Consider the following 11,475-nt stretch of genomic DNA (forward strand, 5'->3'; position numbering starts at 1 on the left):
GTTCCACTGTCATCTCTTCCTTACAGTCCCCGTGTGTGCAGTTTCCTCCTGCTCACAGCAGCTGTGTCCTTTTCAAAAGTCTGCCCTTGTCTTCTGGGATTTGGATGAAGTTGCTGCTCTCTGTTTATGCCCTCCTCCTGCCCCCATCCCCGTCTGTAACCCAGGAACACTGCTGCTCCCCCCACCCCATCTCCCCCCAGTCCATGTTGTTTGTGTTTATGAATGTAAATTCGCTGATCCATCCATTCCCTTTCATTGTATCTCTCTCTCTCTCTGTTGAGTAAGCTTTGTCTACAGCCCTCCATCAAATAAGCTTGGTGGTGGGCAGCTGGCGGGCCGCTGGTTTGTTCATTCGTTCTAGGCACACACCTGTCTGTCACCTCCATTGTCCCTGCCATTGCAAAAGAGTAGCCACAGCAGTCGTTTGTGTTGGTCAGAAATGCCAGGCTCACTCCAGTCTGATCTCTGCGCTGGCCCTTCTCCCCCACCATTACCCACAGGGGAGGAGCCTATTCCTGCTCAACCCCTGACCTCTGGGAAACTCTAACCCAAGCAATCGAATCCAGTGCCAACTTCCAGCCAACATCCTTGTTGTGTTTCTGGGTGGGTCAAGAGAGTAGGGCCCATGAGAGGGTTCCATACATTTCTCTCTGTCCATCTGTGACGGTTTGTTCTGGTTCTTTACGGTCAGGCTGTGGAGGGCTTGCTGCACTGTAGGCATTCGCTGGGTGCTTGTTATGTAGCATTTTATTTCCTGGAGCCAAGGAGTCATTTCTTGAAGAAACATTGAAAAGCTTGTCTGTGGTATTTTAAAACCACCACCTGGCCATTTCTTACTGGGCATCCTCTATGATTTCCTAAATTCATCCCAGGGTATTCAGGAGCGCTTCAGGGTGAACTCCTGCTCGCCAAAGGAAGTAGAGATTTGGTCACATCATAGTTAATCTACGGCTTCTGTTTTCATTTCACTGATTTTGGTGGAATCCAAAGGGGTGGGGTGAGGGGAAATAGGAAAGACTTCTTTACCAGAGTTTCCTATTTTTACCAATCTCTGGAAAATGCGTAAGTTTGGCGCTAGGACTCTGCCGTAATATTCGTGTGACTCCTCAAACAAAATCAGGGTTTTACATTTTGAGAGGACCTTAGTGGTCGACCGGCAGAGCACAAGGGTTCCGATTACATCCCTTCCAACCCCATTTTCTGTTTTTGTTTAAAGATTTTATTTATTTATTTTTAGAGAGAGGGGAAAGCAGGGAGAAAAAGAGGGAGAGAAACATTGTGAAAGAGAAACACTGATCAGCTGCCTTTCATACACTTCCCAGCTTGGGACCAAAACCACAGCCGAGGCGTGTGCTCTGACCGGGAATCAAACTGGTGGCCTTTCGACTTGTGGGACCGTGTTCACCAACAGCCACGCCGGTCAGGGCCTGTTTTGTTTTGTTATGTTATGTTATGTTTTATAGTAGCTATCTTAATGGGTTTGAGGTGGAAACTCACTGTAGGCTTGCGTTGGTGGTTCTTTTTCTAGTTCCTTATTTAAGTTGTAAAATTAGGTTGTTAATTTGAGATCTTGTTCTTTTTTTTTCTTCTCCATCACTTTTCTTTATCATACCTTCATATTTAAAGTGTATTTCTTATAGATAACATATTATTAGGTTTTGGTTTTTTGTCCACTCTGACAGTCTCTTTTTTTAGAAAAAGATTTTATTTATTTTAAGAGAAGGGAAGGAAGGGAGAAGAGAGGGAGAGAAACATTGGTGTGAAAGAGAAATGTCACGGGCATGTGCCCTGACCAGGAATTGAACCAGCGACCTTTTGCTTTGTGGGCTGATGCTCAACCAATGGAGCCACTCTATGGCCTAATTCATATATTTTTAAATAATTTTCATTTTGAAACAATTTCAGACTCATGGAAAATGGCAAGTATAGCAAGGAATTTTTTTCTTTTAAAAGACTTGAGAGAAAGTAGTTAATATAATGCTCCATCCTCCCTCAAAATTCTACTTTATAGATTTTTTTCTTTTATTTATTTATTTATTTATTTAAAATTGATTATGCTGTTACAGTTGTTCTATTCCCCCCTTCATTCCCCTCCACCCTGCCCCCCCCATCCCCACCATTACCCCCCTTTAGTTTATGTCCATGTGTCTCAAGTCCTTTAGGTTCTATATTTCCCATGCTATTCTTGCCCCCCCATCTATTTTCTATCTACTGTCTATGCTACTTATTTTCTGTACCTTCTCCCCCCATCTCCTCCTCCCACTCCCCTGTTGCTAACCCTCCTTGAGATCTTCATTTCTATATTTCCACTCCTGATCTAGCTGTTCTTTTAGTTTGCTTTCGTTTTAGGTGTGGTTGTTAATAACTGTGAGCTTGTTGTTCTTTCACTGTTCATGTTTCTTTAACTTCTTTTTCTTAGATAAGTCCCTTTAACATTTCATATAATAAGGGCTTGGTGATGATGAACTCCTTGAATTTGGTCTTATCTGAGAAGCACCTTATCTGTCCTTCCATTCTAAATGAAAGTTTTGCTGGATAGAGCAATCTTGGTTGTAGGTCTTTAGATTTCATGACTTGGAATATTTCTTTCCAGCCCCTTCTTGCCTGTAAGGTCTCTTTTGAGAAATCTGCTGACAGTCTGATGGGGACTCCTTTGTAGGTGATTGTCCCCTTAGCTCTTGCTGCTTCTAGGATTCTCTCCTTCATTTTAATTTTGGCTAATGTAATTATGATATGCCTTGGTGTGTTTCTTCTTGAGTCCAACTTTTTTGGTACTCTCTGAGCTTCTTGGATTTCTTGGAAGTCTATTTCCTTTGCCAGATTGGGGAAATTTTCTTTTATTATTTGTTCAAATAATTTTTCCACTGGTGGTTGTGTCTTTCCCCCTTCTGGTACCCCTATAATTCGGATATTGGAGCGTTTAAAGATGTCCTGGAGGTTCCTAAGACTCTCCTCATTTCTTTGAATTCTTGCTCCTTGACTCTTTTCTGTTTGGCCATTATTTGCTTTCTTCTGGTCCACTCCATTGATTTGAGTCCCAGTTTCCTTTTCATCTCTATGGGTTTCCTGTGGAATTCCATTCATTTCCCTTAATTTAGCCTTCATATGTTTCTCTAATTTGTGGCTATAATCAACCAGATCTGTGAGGAAGCTGATGACCAGTGTTTTAAACTGTGCGTCTGAGAGTTTTGCTATTTCTTCGTCGCTTAGATTTATCTCTGGGGCTTTGAGGTCTTCCTGCGACATTTTTGGTCTGTTCTGGCCCTTTAAATGTGAGAAGCGGCGCCTTTGGACTCCCAGGTCACTGGGTTGTGACGCTGTATGTGGGGGCGTGGTCAGAGCGGGGAAATGGCGGCGCCCTCTATCGCCACCACGGCAGGTCCAACCGCCCACTCCCTCGCTCGGCGCAATCAGGCAACCGCAGTCAACACGCTGCACCGCCTCCCCACTGTCTCCTCCGCAGTCGCTCACCCGGTGGGTCGCTCGGTCGCTCACCAGGTCCAATCCTGCGTCTGGTACCTGCGCGTCCGGATTCGCGCGTCTGGATTCCGCGCCCGGGTCCGACCGAGCCCTCCTTTGCAACTCCTCACCAGACACCGGTTTCGCCCCTTACCGGTCGGGCTGAAGAATTTGTTGTTAGCGGACTTCCGAAAAGTTCAGTTTTCCGTGTTCTGGTTGTGTTGTCTGATGCTAATATTTAGTTGTCCCTAAACTTGGTTGTGTGAGAAGGCACGGCACATCCACCTATACCTCCATCTTGGCGGAAGTCTCTACTTTATAGATTTTTAAAAGGGAGTACATTCTCCTACGTAACCCAAAGGCAGCCATCAAAATCAGGACATGAACATGAACACAGCGCTACAGTCTAACCTGCGGGCCCCATTCACAACCGAAGTATTTTGTAGACTGTTCCTCAGTTAGAGTCTGATGTGGCCTCGTGATTAGATTTGGTTTAGATTAGAGTAGATTTGGTTATAATTTCATGATTATACACTTTTGACTAAATGCACACACACACATACACATACATATACACACATACGTTATAAAAGGGAATAATGATATCATTAGGTGAGCTCCCATTGAGATGGATTGAGAACAGTTATTTGGGCAATAATTAATTAACGAGTTCGGAGTGCCCACCATGTCAGGGGTAGCTGCAAAGCAGGCTTAGCCTTCTCTGTGCTGCCCTTCCTCTTACCCGTAACACCAGGATTTAGGGGAAGTCACACAGTTTCACACTTTTGGTAACATAATCACTGCCAACCAAGCCATAATTCTGTCTGCCTCACCGTCTTGAAGCTCCCAGAAACCTTTCCTTGCAAAGAGACTAAATTAGAACTAATTAATGATTTCTCCTAAGAGACCACAGGATTCATCCTACCACTCCTCATTGCCTTGTTTACTCGAGTCACTCCCTGAAGTCCAAGCAAGGTATGGATGCTATCATTGTTTTAACAGATATAAAATATATGTATTCTAATTATATAATATATAATATGTGTATTAGGATATATATTTTAACAAATATATCTCAATGAATAAACAAGAAATAGGGACTTCCAGGGAGGGAAACCAATAATTTGGGGGGTGCTGAGGAATGGAAATTCTTTATCATGTGTACCCTTAAGAAGCTGTGAGTATCGAACAATGTGAGTACATTTACCTATCAAAAAACAAACAAACTATGGTGGTGGCAGGAGACTTGACTTGGGGTGGTGAACACACCATGCAGTATGCGGCCATGCATTAGAGAAGGGTGCCCTGACAGCTGTATGGTTTTACTAACCAATGTTACCCTAATAAACTCAATCAAAAAGCAAATAGAAATATAACTAGTGAATGGCTGTCCTTAGTTAGCAAGGCACCGTGGGGTATGTAAGTAAACACACGATGAACCACAGCGTGTGCTCTTAGGGGGGTTACAATGGAGAGGGAGTGGAGGATAAATACGCAGTTTACTCTAACGTGTCCGGTGCAGTGATAAGTGCCATGTCAATGTCTCCAAAGTGGTTTACTGTTTATTTACGTGACCCATTTCCTGCTGGTCTGGGACCTGTACTTTTTGTTACCGAGCAGATTCAGGATTCTCGGCGACTCAGGCGCTGCTCCACCCCTTCCTCTTCTCCACCTCCCATCCTGCTGCACCTCTACCCCTCTGGTCTGGGAACGATTCGGCTTTTTTTTTTCCATTAAAAGAAGTATTTAACAGCTTATTAAGGTACCATTTATGTAGCAAAAGAAATTCACACTAAAAGTAGAGTTTGATGAGTTTTAACAAATTTATGCAACCATCACCATAATCCAGTTTTACAACTCTTCCATCACTACAAAAAGTTTCCTTATGCCCATTTTCTATCCCTGCTATTTTGCCTTCTCTTGTGTTTTTTTAAAAGAAAAAATGATGAATTCAATTCTAGTCATCCTGTTGGCAGCATCTTCTTTTGCCACACCTTGTACATCAGGCAGGTTTGGTTTGTGTCGAACTTGAACCTGGGATTACCACCACCTTTAATGTTTAATGGTGCATGGTGACCCTCCCACTTTCCTTTGGAAGCGTTCCCCAAGCCATTGCTAACCATCCTCATTTATCCCTCCTCTGCCTCTGTCAGTCCAACCGGAGTGGTTCGGCTCGCTTGCCTTTCCATTCTCTGATTTGGGAAAAAGTAGTAAGACCTAGAATGAGGATCTCTTCTGCAAGTCAGAAGCCAAAATAAATGCTGAGGTCACACTGAGGTTTTCTAATGTAAATTTTACCAGCTGCCAAAATGTGCACGGACTGTACAAAAGCACAACATTAAACCAAGTCACTAGCTACAGGGGTGCAGCGGGAGGAGGAGGCCAGGGAAACCTGGAAAGGCCCGCACTGTCTGACCGCACCCCAACGGCTGAGAGAAGGTTGATGTGGAGAACAGCCGTGGCTCGCCTCTACACCATGGAACTGTGGAAAGTGTAGGTTTCTGATGAGAGTCCCTTCTTTTCACCTCCTGCTTGTCAAAGTAGGAAACAGTGAGTGGAGAATTCAGGTGATTTGCCTCAAACCTCTAGCTAGTGGGGCAGAGCACAACCTTGCTTGACCTGGGCGGCGCACCGCCGCCTGTGCTGAGGCCCCACGCAGGAGAGACTGCGAAGGAACGGACCGGGGAGGGCAGAGGGATGTCCCGACGGTCGTGGCAGAAACCGCAAGTTTTCTATATGACTTTAGCGACATGGCTGCTATGTGTGGGTAAGTCACACTGGGTGTTTGCCTTAGTGTTAGAGGAGACAGACAATGTCAGTTCAAGCCCATGTTTGTCACTAATTCTGGTCTTTTTCCAGTTCCCCATTAGGTGTAGTAACCCTTGTCAACCCTCAAAAGAGACAAACCAACAACCAACCCACTCACTGCCCACCCTTCCGTGTCTTCCCAGCACTCTTAGGAGAAAGGAAAGAAAAGCCACATATAATGGCCTACAAGCCTCTGTGTGGTCCTGTTAGCCTCTCCAGCAACCTGCCCCCCTTCCTTACTGGCCTTTTTTCAGTCTGGGGCTCCTGCCTGCCACAGGGCCTTTGTACATACTGTTTTTTCTACCTGCTCTCCTTTTCTGTTCTCTTGAACTGTGCAAGCCGGTATCTTTGCTAACATGCCATCCCATCCTGGTACTGCAGTAGATACAGCATCCAGTCTGCTGTATCTACTAGGTCTGCCGCTAGGGCACAAGCTTCCTGATGGAGGGGGCTGTCAGTGCATTTTGGGCCAGGACATGGAAGATGGTTGAGGACTGCCTTAGGCTCTTCTCACATGTCCTGGTCCCTAAAGGGCCTACTCATGATCAGCCACCCCTCACCTTCCCATTTTGCAAGCCATTGGGTTCATCCCTTCAGAACAGCCCAAGTGTTAGTGCAGAGGGTCACAGCCAGGGCTTGCGAGTGGTCACCAGCCAAATGGCTCTGAGTTTATTCCACCCACTGGCTGCTGCGGTTCATTTATCTGTGTGATGCTCAGCCTGGAGTGCCCTGTGCATACTCCTAGGAGCTGTTGCTCCGTGCAGGTATATTGGGGTTTCTGTCCCCTTCCGGAGCTGGGACAAAAGTCCTAGGGGCACTCTCTCCTTCCACTGTCTCTGCCACAGTGGCCGACCCACACCTTCCGGAGTCACAGACACAGCTAACGCAATGGCAGCCCTGCCTGGCAGTGCCCAGAGCTTTAATCTGTTACTTTCGTCTTCTCAGAGGCAGCTCGCTGCTCTGCTCCCCAGCCCCACTGTGCCTTTCTTTACCCAGAGGCAGGAAGGACAGAACCCCTGCGCCACGTGGGAATGAAAATCCTCCAAACCCCGTAGATCCCTATGAACACGTGCACTTCCTTTACATTCTTAAGGGATGGATAGGCTTGCGTCTTGCCAATCACAGCTTCTGGGACAACACGTGTCTTATCCGACCAGATGACTCCCTTCATTGCTGTGCCTGGGCCTGGACCTTTCTGTGGGTTCCTCTCCCATTTTCTCCCTCACGGATGTCCTGCTGCAGGGGGATGTCTTCATGAGCAGTATTATACCACCAAGTCCATGGCCCATTTCACTGAGGTGGGGAGGGAGAACCACCTCACGGCGTGCTGCGGGGCTGCCTGTGACAAGCCCTCGGAAGATTCGTGACCGTTCTTCCCACATGAAGGCCAATGGATCTTATCAGAAGCCTGTACTTGTCAGTCTTTCTGTGAGTCTCCTGGAAGGTGCAACACTGGTAGGAACACTTTTACAAAAATCAGAGTAAAACAATAACTATCTATAAATGCTAACAGGCTAAACAATGGTCAGAGTGAAAGACCTGGTGAGAAGGAGGTCCCATACGCACACAAACTGTAGCACTTGACTTATCCATTCAGTCTTCGGCAGCTTGACCACACAAAACTCTTCATTCAAGTTCACTTCTCCATGAAACTTCTGCAACTTTCTCAAGCCTTCTTTCTACAAGTGTTTCAGCTTTTTTGCTATCTTTTCCTTTCTTATTTTGAAATGATCGTATTACTTAAGGACAAAATGTTTTACAAAAACATTGCAACTGTTTTTTTTTCATATGTTCTTTTACTGAAAACACACATCCTACTTTCCATGTACAGAATGGGGAAGAAATAGGCTTACTGTCGTTGGTATGGAAAATAATACAGTAATTAATAAATAATACAAGAATAAACTGTGTTTCTCATACTCAAACTCTAAATCCCCTCTTGCCCCATACTTACACTCCTCTTTTTCTTTTATTTGTATCCTTATATTTTCTAGTAGTTTTGTAAAAAAAACCTTAACTCTTTTCTAAATCAAGTTTGGCAAATGAACAACAGTCTACAGCATTATGCATATTTGAAAGGTCTCTCTGTCTCTTTTTTTTTCCCTTTAGTCTCTGCAGCCAATGTTTTGATTAGCTCCTGGGTGTTTACATTTCAAAGATGGTAAGATTTAAAACTTTAAGAGAAGGGAGAAAGAATTTCCTCCTTGCTGTTTTGGAGTAATTGCTGTGTACAATTTTCCTTTGTTTTGGGATCTGACTGCCCGGGGCACTTAGTCTGTTTCACTGTCAATCACCACAATACCCTCCCCTTCGCTCTCCTCACTTCCCCATGGATTCCACCTCTTAGCTTCCCCAACAGGCTCTGTCGCAGGCAGTACGCCTTAGTCCAGAGCAGCTTGTGTGGATTCAGCTTTACTATCCTGTCCTCCCACCTCGCCTGCCACCCCGCACACCCTTCTGTAACCTCAGCTCTTCTTCCAACCCTCTAACTCCAGTTTTAGCCTCTAGGTGGGCCTTTGTGACCTGCTGACCTGTCCACAGCAGAGGCCGGCCCACTACGGGGCCATTCACTTCCCCTCTTTGCCGCAGTGTGCTGTGTACGCGCAGTTCCTCAGACTAGCACGTTAAATCTGCTGGCGTCATCAGGGAGCCCCCAGACTCAGGTAACAGTCCATACACGTCTAACATGTTGGCCGCCTCTCCCCACACAGACACAATGGCCACCTTGGGATTTCCCCCGGGGGAGCCTCTTTCCCCAGACCCATTTCTTCTGTTTCCTGGCTGACTTGTCAACTGTTAGTTCACAACCTTCTTGAGAGCTTCCCAAGCGTTATCTGAAATTGGCCCCTGTTTGTGGAGGGCAGGAGGAGACAGGAGAAAGAGGCAGACCGCTACAGACTGGCAGGCGGCAGGTTTGGTAAGCAAGGGAACTGATTTGCCACCAGTCTTGGGCTGGGGCAAGATGTAGTTTCCCTCACTTGCCTGCCAAATTCTAAGTTAATATGGAGGGCCTAACTAGATTCAGTCATTTACTCAGGGGACATTATTCGGGGTCAGAAAGTACACAGTCCAGGTGGTCTTAACACCCCGTTTCTATCTCAATGCCGTATCCTTGGGGCAGCTTCTGGGAGCAGGGAAGGCAAGTGGAATACACATTCCAAGCACAAGGGAGGGGCTGGGGTGCCTCCAATTGCCCAGGTTCAGCTTATGGGTCAAACTGGCTGTCACATCTTCTTGTTGCTCTTCCCCAATAGCTTCTCTTCCTAGTTCTGGTGCACTGTGTTTTTTCTTTCTTGCTCTCGCTGCACCGATGGTCAGTGGTGTGGTTCTATGAGCACAGTGGTGCTCTGCCCCAGCTGCGGGGCCAGAATGTACTCTTGGAGCCCTGAGACCTGGCGGCCACCTTCCTGTGGCCCTCCCTGCATGGTTGTGCATGCTCCATGTCTCCAGTGGCCTCTGCAGCCTGCAGTGGTGTGCACACCGGCCCAGCAGCCTTAGCTCGCCTGCACCCTGAAGAGCTGCTCCCTTCTCGCCTAGCGCTCGTGAACAGCTCTGGCCTCGGCAACCCAGTCAGCTTCTCCACCATCCAGTAGGCTGCAAGCCCTTGGGGGTGGGGTGTCCCCTCCAAGTTTGTCTTTCCTTGGTATTCTCCCTCAGCTGGAAGTATTCTTTAGAGTTCTCTTTACATCTTATAGTTATGTTCTTTCATAGCTTCATAATTCTTTATATGAAACTTCTTCTGCTTAAATTACTGTGTGGCCCTTCTCTTTTAAAAAAGTATTTATTGATTTTTTTTGAGAGAGAGAAACATTGATATATGCATTCATCGGTTGATTCTTGTATGTGCCATGACCAGAGATCGAACTGACAGCCTTGGCATATTGGGGTGATGCTCTAACCAACTGAGCTACAAGGCCGGAGCCTGTGTGGACCTTCTGATTGGAACCAGGCTGATATAGCTACATTCCTTCTTTGACAGGGAGCTAAAATACAGAGCCTTCTTCTTTACTAGAAAGGTTCTTTGGCTCCAGACATCGTTTGATCTCTGGTTTGGAATTCCTGTCATCCACGAATTGAAAATATGCAGTTATGACTTGGAGGCGTCTATGTGCCTGGCTCTCATTCCACTCCAGTCACCAGACAGTTATCTCAGCCATATTGCCTTCACAGACTCGTCTCCCTTTCAAAGGTTATTCATGTATTTATTTAATGATTGGGAAACAAACTGTGGAATGAGAGTCTTCTCTCTAGCCAGTTAAGTCAAGCCATGCTTTTTCTTTCTAAAAAGATCATCTCCAGATTCATGGTGCAAGTAATACTAAACAAGCTGTTGAATGCTAAAGAGTGGTTTCAACCAGAAGTAATGGTATCACCCATATCATAGGGTGAGTGTGGGAAAGGTAAAATGCTCAGCCTAGTTCTAGCACTGTGAATGCGCTCATCTATTTCGAGTCCTCCTTTTCATTCATTCATTCATTCATTCATTCATTCATTCATTCATTCATTCATTCAGCTGATTCTTAGTAAGCAGCTACTGTGTCCCAGGAGTTGTTATCAGCATGGGAACATGAGGATGAACAAGGTTCATTTCCTGCCCTCAAGGAGTGGCCAGTCCAGTCTCCTGTTTAGTATATACCAAAGTATGAGGAATAATCTCCCTCTTCATTCTCTCCTAAAGCCAAGGGCTTTCAAGTAGGTGAAATATAATGAATAATTTAGTCATAAAGTTTAGCCAATAATTTAGTGCAACATGGAGACAAATTCATATGTCTACAAGGAATTTTCTGCTTTGTTCATTTGATGTGAGCTTTGGCAACCCCGAGTAATTTTGGGGCAATATTCTTTTTCTGTAGTTAACTATATATTTAATCACATGTGATATATATGTTATGTATAAAATGTTTCCATACAGTAGGCTATGTCATGGATGTTATGAACAGTAGTTAATTTAATCCTTACAACTATCTTCTAAATTAAGCACTGTTATCCCTATTTTATAGATGAATGAAGGTGATGCTCAGAGTGTCTGAGAAATTTTTCTTAAGTCACTCAAAATCAAGTGACTGGACTCAGCTATATGGTTCCCCGCTTGGGATCTCTCACACACAGCTGCAGTCAGGTGGTGGCTGCAGCTGGTGTTACTGGACATCCAAGAAGGGTTCTTTATCACAGAGCTGGTGCATGGCCATGGTGGCTGACACTGCTGAG

This window comes from Artibeus jamaicensis, unplaced genomic scaffold (genome assembly GCF_021234435.1).
Source record: "Artibeus jamaicensis isolate MK-2021 breed Jamaican fruit bat unplaced genomic scaffold, CSHL_Jam_final contig_233, whole genome shotgun sequence".
NCBI lineage: Eukaryota > Metazoa > Chordata > Mammalia > Chiroptera > Phyllostomidae > Artibeus > Artibeus jamaicensis.